The 8,673-nt window shown below is 35.5% G+C and overlaps 1 long non-coding RNA gene across 1 annotated transcript; it reads left to right on the top strand.

Annotated features, from left to right (window-relative positions):
- The first annotated feature begins 7,663 nt into the window (after window positions 1–7,663).
- LOC130012359 (uncharacterized) lies at window positions 7,664–8,625 on the top strand. Its single transcript, XR_008787796.1, has 3 exons — window positions 7,664–7,744; window positions 8,144–8,200; window positions 8,475–8,625. It is a non-coding gene; the product is annotated as an uncharacterized LOC130012359 (long non-coding RNA).
- The last annotated feature ends 48 nt before the right edge of the window (window positions 8,626–8,673 follow it).

The following is an 8,673-nucleotide window of genomic DNA, read 5'->3' on the forward strand; positions in this document are numbered from 1 at the left end:
AACTAGGCAGTGACAGTATGGACAAATTTGTTTTCTTTTTTTGTAGGCTAGCTTCACTCACCAATTTTTACTTAATCAGGTAGAATTTCCTTTTAAATCAAGCTTTGATTAAAGGCTGACTAACATGATCTACCTAATAATAAGTCATATAGTTTGGAGGCTCAGTGCAGGGGGGTGGGGTGTCCATCTAATGGGTACAAAACCAGACTCAACTTTCCTAGAGTAAAATTTTGCGTAGAATACGATGCCGAGTGGTAATCAGTCCGCCGTTGGGGCGTTTTCGAGATATTGGGGGTCAAATGTCAAATGGGTTCATTTGCAATGAAAGTGAATGCGCAGTCATTCTTGTATCATGAAAATAAGCTGAAAATGATCGAAAGTAATCACACTTTCAATAAAAATGTAAACTTGCTAAATTCACCTTTGTTCTTTGTGACCCCAGAGGTCAAAAGGTCACATTTTCCGTTTTAGCACTAGGAAGATTTAAAGAAATAAATTTCAGCGTAAAATATAAAAACTAAAGCGAAACCTGTTCTAATTAATAATAAGAACATTTAAAATTTATCTTTAGGTGGTCTTAGCACCGAACATTTACTTCGGAACGTCGAAAATGATCTTGCATAACAGAACCAAAACGCTTCGGAATCTGTTTTAAAAATACGTAAAAACTGATTTAAAAATCAAATTCTCTCCGAATTAGTTTTACAACGAATGCTATACATAATGATACTAGTTGTCTGAAAAAAAAAACAATTGAATAGTTTCATGGCTGGACTCCAGCCTAAAGGCCGCGTGGATTTCCCCCCGCGCAGAGCCTCCGGTCTATCATTAGTCACAAGAAATCGCCTGAAAATACAATGAGGGAGTCGAAAATAGCAGCTGAAATATAGGCCTAATCGACATCATGCCAAAATTGACATTGACAACACGCCAGAACAGTATACATAGCAACCACTAGAATCTTAGGTTAGACATCACTGTCATAGTTTTATAGGGTATTTTTGAGGATGTTATTACGAATTGCAATGCATAAAACTCCCGAAGCGGTCATCTTTGTTGCCAAGAGTTACTCCTTTTTTAGTCCCGGATAGCAGGCCAGAATTATTTCAATCAGCAGACACTCGTCTCTAAATACAGCAATAAGACTAATTTCCCCGTTCTTTTAAACATCTTCAAACGTTAATTTTTTTTTCTTTCCTAATTCATTTACCAGCAACTCGAGACTCAAGCATTTTAAATTAGCAGGAAAGAAAGAACGGTCTAAATCTATTGAGAATATTTTGAAAAATGAACGCATGCACGTGACCAAATACTGACTTTTTAAAATGGGTGTAAAAATATTTCCTAAATATGTCTTCTTTGATTCGCATTTAGTAATTGAACATATTAACACAAGGTACAATTTTATGGATACACAATTACTGAGTTTAATACTAAGCGGCGTATGATACAGGTATGTGAATAGTAGGCAAATATATACAGACTATGCAACACAAATAACAATCAAATACAATGAAAACAATCAAATACAATGATACAGGTATGTGAATAGTAGGCAAATATATACAGACTATGCAACACAAATAACAATCAAATACAATGAAAACTTAACACCTTTGATTAGAGGGGCATTTACAACTAAACCTTCACAGCGGAAACTCTTACGGGGATGAAAAGGGGTGGGGGATCCTATTATTTATAAAGATCAATGTATTAATACTATTACTGGGAAACCAATTAACCCGAGCTACAGATAAACTATAATTTAAAGAGAAATATGTATGTATGGGGGTATGAGTGAACCTCTGATCGCAGATGCAAGGGAGAAGAAAATATAAAAAAAATATATTAATTCAATAAACAGAAAATCATGAAAGATAAAACCTATCATTAGACTATATAACTGGACGAGGGAAGCCGTTAATATACTAATTCAATAAACTGAAAATCATGAAAGATTAAAACCTATTGTAATATGGACGGGAAATCTTCCTGTGTTATTTTCGTTGAATAAGCAGATTGTTTTCCCTCTAGTTGATTGGGTGGAGCTTAACCGTGCAATAACTAGACATGTTCAAAGTTATTGCACTCTATTGCTGGTTTACACTAGTTTTAGTAGAAATCATATAGAGAAGTGGGGTGGGTTTTCTGTATAATAACAACAAGCATGTTGAGCAGGTGTCAATGTTACAAGTCATTTATAGCACGCTTCATTCGTTAACAGGTTTAACATCTCAGCCTACGGCCTAGATGTTTAAACCTGTTAACTCATGAAAGCCGTGATATAAAGAGAGAGAGAGAGAAATGATGTTTAACGTCCACTCGACACAAACCAGGTCATTTCGGGACTAACATATGGTTTAATTCTATTTCAATAATTCGCTTGCACGTAGGGGTCTTTAGTAGTGGGAGGAAACCGGAGGACCCGGAGAAAACTCATGAGGTTGGACAGGCTACCCCCTTCCTTGTCACGTACAACCGTGGATTCGAAACAACGCCAGTTGACTAAATGACAGGTCTTATGACACAGCGCGCACGTGGCCATGCTATAAATATTATAACTTATTAGACTTTAAAAAACTGGACGAGGGGAACCGTAAATATATTAATTCAATAAACTGAAAATCAAGAAATGTGAAATATATCATCAGACTGCAAAACTGGATAAGTACTGAAAACCAAGATAACGTAAAATGTATAATTATGCTGTGAAAAAACTGGATATGCACTGAAATAGAAGAAAAGTATTTGAATCAATGTATAAGTTCATCATAAGCTCCTGAACAAGAGTGATCGTTGATGCAAGGGAAACCATAAATGTATCACTTCAATAAGCTGGAAATCATGAAAGATAAAACCTATTAGACTATAAAGCTGGACGAGGGAAATCTTAAATATATTAATTCAATGAATTGAAAATCAATACATGTGAAATATATTATCAGACTGTAAAACTGCATAAGTACTGAAAACCATAACTAGACTGTAAAACTGGATAAGCACCGAAAGGTATTAATTCTGCATGCTGAAAATCATGAAACCTGTTATTAAGACTATAAACCTAGACGAGGGAAACTATAAATATATTTATTCAATAAACTGAAAGTCAATAAAAGTGAAATATATTATCAGACTGTAAAATTGGATAAGTACTGAAAATCAAGATATGTAAAAAAGTACAATTAGACTATATAAAAAAAACTGGACAAAGAGTCCCACATCAAGGTTTAACTTGGGCTTGGTGCGTTTTATATTGAAATTTCCTGGTTTTCTTCTGGTGATGATTTACTGCAAGGGTTCTTGCTTGATTCCACAGGATTGTATGATGGCCGTTGATAATAATATGCTCTGCTACGGCTGGGGAATTGGTGGAAGCTAGTGACTTGTGCTCTTTTATTCGTACATCGAGTGGACGCTTCTTTTCACCTACAAACTTTTCGTTGCACGAGCAAGTTATTTCGTAAATGTATCCTTTGGGCTGTGGGGGTTGGATTGTTTTGTTTTAGCATTAGCTTGCAGTAAATTTTGTATGGTTATGCCGCTTGAGAAGGTGACGTCTATGCTCACTTTTTGTTTCATCAACCTTCTGATCTGGTAAGAGATTTTGCCGTGAAACGGGATGGTTATTCTGATGCCAGAGTGGTCAGTATTTGGCGTTCTTGGTTCTCTCTGGTGGTGGTGATGACATCATTAACCAGAACCAGATGGGTGGGGTAACTGTTATTGTTTATGAAAACGTTCTTTTAATGCTCTAATTCCGCGGGTAAACTTTCGCCTTCTCATATCTTGGTGGTGCGCCTGATTAGAATGGTGATGATGGATTTGATTTATAGTGAATGTATTGGTCAGTATGAGTTGGTTTCCTATAAACAGTAGTGGAGAATTTGTTGTCAGATTTAGTCACTAAGACATCAAGAAATGGGAGACTGTACTGTCATCAGTTTCGGTTTACATTTAGAATTTTATCCTCGTTTGTTGACTATTCAGATGTTGGAGTAGCGATACTGGTTTGTCGTTATTATTGAGGACCACAAATGCATCATCAACCCGGCGATACCAAGAACGGGGTTTGATGGGGGAAGTCTGTAATGCATCAGTTTCAAAACTGGTTATGAATACTTCTGACAGTAGTGGCGATAGTGGGTTACCCATAGGCAGGCCATGTATTTGTTGATAATATTTATCACACCATTCACCATCTACAGTAAGTGGCAGTTATACAGTAATGTAACAGTTGAGTGATATTATCAGTGGTTAAGTTGGTGTCCAGTGGGGTCTCTAAGCCATTGATTTTTTTTTTATGTATTTGGATCGTCTGAGCTACGGGGATTTGGGTGAACAAATCTACTATATTGTAGGAAAGAATGGCACCGGCTGAAGTTAGTGTTAGTTGTATTTTACGTCCGCTTCCACCGAGGTGATATCGCAGACTGTAGTCTTTTTATGGCAAAAATTGCTTGAGTCGACAATGAAAGACTTTGCTGATTTGTTCGTGGAAAAATTTATCGGCAGATTATCGCCATTTTCGGAAAATGAAAGTACAGTAGATTGCTACCTTTCGCGAAATTCTAAGTCTAACTTTACTTTCTATTGTAGCTCGATATTTTATAACTCGTTGGCTAAATAACAACCCACAGTTGGAAATGCACATAAAAGTCTATTTTATCTGAAACATGTCACATCTAGTCAATCAACCACGCGGGCTTGCTTCTATGGCCATGACGGGATTATGAAAATTTATCGTAGATGCCGAATACTAAAATTTAGCGATTTTTGTCACATATATTCTTAATCTTACACAATACATACGATGTCACGCTTCGGAGATTTGATATTTTCAATAAATCCAATGCCGATACGCACTGAACAGTTGTCAGTCGAATGGTGTAATTCGGTTGTATGTATTTCAGCATAGAACCTTTTATTTACAAAATAGGCTTCCTGTTTAAAATTTCTTACAAGTTCGTAAACTACAGTAAAATAATTATCCACACCCCAAATTGTCGCGTGATTAGGCCAACACTGTCATAGACGGGAAGCTATATTATCGGATGATGGGTGCCGATGAAATTTGGGATTTATATTGTAATGAACAATAACTCAAAGTCTCGATCATACTTTATTTAATCATACAACAAATAGCTAAGTTCTCAATGGGTGGTGTGTATTTTAAATCCGCAGGAAGCGTGACCCAATTATTCATTCATTTCTATATCCGTGACAAATCAAAAACAATTTCGTCCAACAAACGAAAACTAAGCAAAACTGCCCTGGCTCAAGTCACGTGGGTCGCAAAAGATATTAGTCAACATAATATATCTTGATAGACTTTGTGCCAACCTAAATGTCAGAATATTATGTCCGACCGAAAAATTAAAATGTCAGACAGAATGTTCATCCAGTCTGACATGGTGTCAGACACACATTTGAAAGTTAAGAATTTTGCTGTATTGTAATATACTGAATCTCGGGAACAAAACAGTAAGCGAGTCTTGACCGGGTTCTTGTGAAGCTCAATTGTGGCACGTGCATATGGTGGTCTAGGGTGAGAGGGATTCAGAGTATAGTAAGAGTGCTGATTTGATCTGTATTTTGTCTTTCAATGAGGTGAGACGTTTCGCAGATTGGTTTCGTGGCTGTGGGATCTTTCCCGATTCTTTGGTAGGTTTTGGTGTCTTGTAGTAGGCTGTTCAAGGTATCCACATAGTCATTGGTGTCCATAATCACTTGTTCATCAAGTAAGGAGTTAGCTTTGACTTTCATTCATCGTATTGAATTATAATCTTCTGAGGAAAGTAAGGATTCGAGTTCTGCATGTTGTTCACTAATTAATTTTAACAGTTTTTGTTTCTCATTTCTAAAGTGTTGAATTCGTTCTTTGACAAGACACTTAACGGCTTTCCTTAGAATATTATAAGTTGCGGCAGACTGGACTGGTGTTTTGGGAGTAATCCATTGGGAATAATGGCAACATCTCTGCATCGCATTACAAATGTCAAATTGTTGCAAATTCTAATATACTTGCCCTCGGATTTCACAATCTGGTTCATTAGTCTGGTAGTCACATGATGACGTGTGTCTTCTTTGATTAGCATTTAGTAAATGAACATATTAACACAAGGTACAAATGATACAGGTATGTGCATAGTAGGCAAATATATACAGAATATGCAACAAAAATAACAATCAAATACAATAAAAACTTAACACCTTTGATTAGGGGGCCATTTACAACTAAACCTACACAGCGGAAACTCTTACAGGGATTAAAAGGAGGGGCGGGGGGGGGGGACCCCTAAATTGTTGATATCGCATCAAAAAGGTCATTCTTTTTTTTTCTAATTAAAGTGACAGAACCAAATCAGATTAATGCTTAAAACTTCCATTCCATTCAACGGTACCGTGCTCCATTTCTTACAAACTCTATTCTTTTTGGCGCGAAGAAGGTTGTGTAATACCATTTAATTTATTTGTAGAGTTTACATACCTAACAACGTCTTTTGTAATTTGTATCAGTAGTTTGCACACCTAACTCACAATAACACCTTCTCGTACAGTCTTCTCTTTACAACACCATCTCATACAACCTTCTCACTACAACACCATCAACACAACTTTCTCCCTATAACACCGTCTTGCACAACTATCACCCCTACTGCACCATCTCTTACAACCTTCTCTCCACAAAACCATCTCACACAACCATCTCACTATAACACCATTTCGCACAACCATCTCATTATAACACCATTTCGTAAATCTTCCCACTAAAAAACTATTCATACAACCATAACACTATCACATTATATAAAACCACCTTGTATAATCTTCTCATTACAACGCCATTTCGTACAACCATTTCAATATTTCATACAGCATTGTCACTAAAACACTATCGCTTGCAACCATCACATTAAATTACCATTCTTACATGTACAACGATAACATAAAATTACTATCTCTATCACCCATTTCATTGATTTTGCCAGCTCTAACATTTCTCCGCTACAGAAGTCCGGATGTCCGAAAGAAATGTTTAGTAGAAATACGAACGGAAAATATCTGAATTTGTAATTCTAAGAGTAGATCATTTTTCGAATGTGGTTTTCGATTTTCTTGATGGAACCCTATTTTTTAGAATGTTTTATCAACGAGGGCTATCTGCTATTTATAATAATATAGCTTCTCATAGATATGTCATTTATTGGATTTACGGAATAAAAATTAAGAAATAAAAACAGTGATATGGACATGGCTTCTGAATCAAGAATATTTTATTTTATTCCAACACTTCCCACTTTCAAACATTAGCAATGGGCCGAAGAAACATCAATCGAAATAGAGCCTTTTTGCTACATAAGAGTTCCCTATCTAAATCTTTTAATATTTAATTCAGTTTCAACAGAAAAAAAAACTATTTCACTGGCTAAATTAATAATTGCATAAATTATATCAGGGATGTCAATTGCATTATCTTAAGGACTCTGACCTATTGCTAGGCACATTTTGGTCGATGACAGTCACCAGCGTGCTTGATAATGGCCTTTGTTAACACAATTACATAGATCGAACTCAAGTTTTAGACTTTGATATCTGGGCTATTAATCTGAGGGTATAAAAGACCCAATTAGAATTTAGTTTAGCAGATTTACACATGAACAGATATTGAAAACGTCGGTCTCACGGTATACTATGGAGGCCAGAATACTGCTACTAGCAGCCCTTGTGGCAGGAGTTCTCGCAGGTAAGCTTCAATTAATTGATTTACTTATTATTTTAAGTTTTCTATTTATGTTTGTCTATACAATTTACATAGTTTACCATTATTTTACTATAGTTTTTACTGTAAGTGGCAACTATGAATGTTATTCTGATCAGTACCACTTAACACTATTTTACAACCATATATTATGCTATTATGATATCGGTATTTCACAGCCAGTTGTAATAATATTAATGACCACCACGGTCTACGTTTCTTCAAAAATAAAAACATCAATGTAAATTGGTATTTTGACATCTGTTTTAAAATTGTAAATATTTGTATAACCGGTTTGGTATAATTTACTATGACGTTAACAGAATATAAAAATCTCCATGAAATGCCCGGTTTCATGAACGATAATGTGTATTCTCTTTTCAGGACCAATAAATGTTCGTTATGAAAGCGATAATAATATGTGTGCACAAAGATGCACAGGTAAGTAATATTATTGTTTTACTAGCAAAGAAGAATACCATTCAGGGTCTGATTTTGTAAAAAAAAATAGTTATATAAGTGAGTGTTTCTTATTTTGTCTGATTTTGTAAAAACAATAGTTATATAAGTGAGTGTTTCTTATTTTGTTGCATTTCAGTCCATTCATTTTACAAAACGATTGCGAGCTAGTAAATGCAAAACAGTTCTAGTAGTCTTGGATGCGTTATTATCTTGTAAATCGGATTAATTTTGTTTGTTTCTTTTTATTGTCCAGAATCATCCAAATTTAGATATCGACCTGGAACGACTTACGAATTTGACTACAATGTCCAGACACATACTGCTATGGAAGGCGCATCCGATGAAAAGGCTACCCTTGGAATCAAGGCCACGGCTGAAGTTGAGGCTATGTCAAAATGTGAATTTGCACTTAAGGTAATATCTCATTACAATTTAATTCATTTCTTTACAGA

The sequence above is a fragment of the Patella vulgata genome, chromosome 4 (genome assembly GCF_932274485.2).
Source record: "Patella vulgata chromosome 4, xgPatVulg1.2, whole genome shotgun sequence".
In the NCBI taxonomy this organism is placed as follows: Eukaryota; Metazoa; Mollusca; class Gastropoda; family Patellidae; genus Patella; species Patella vulgata.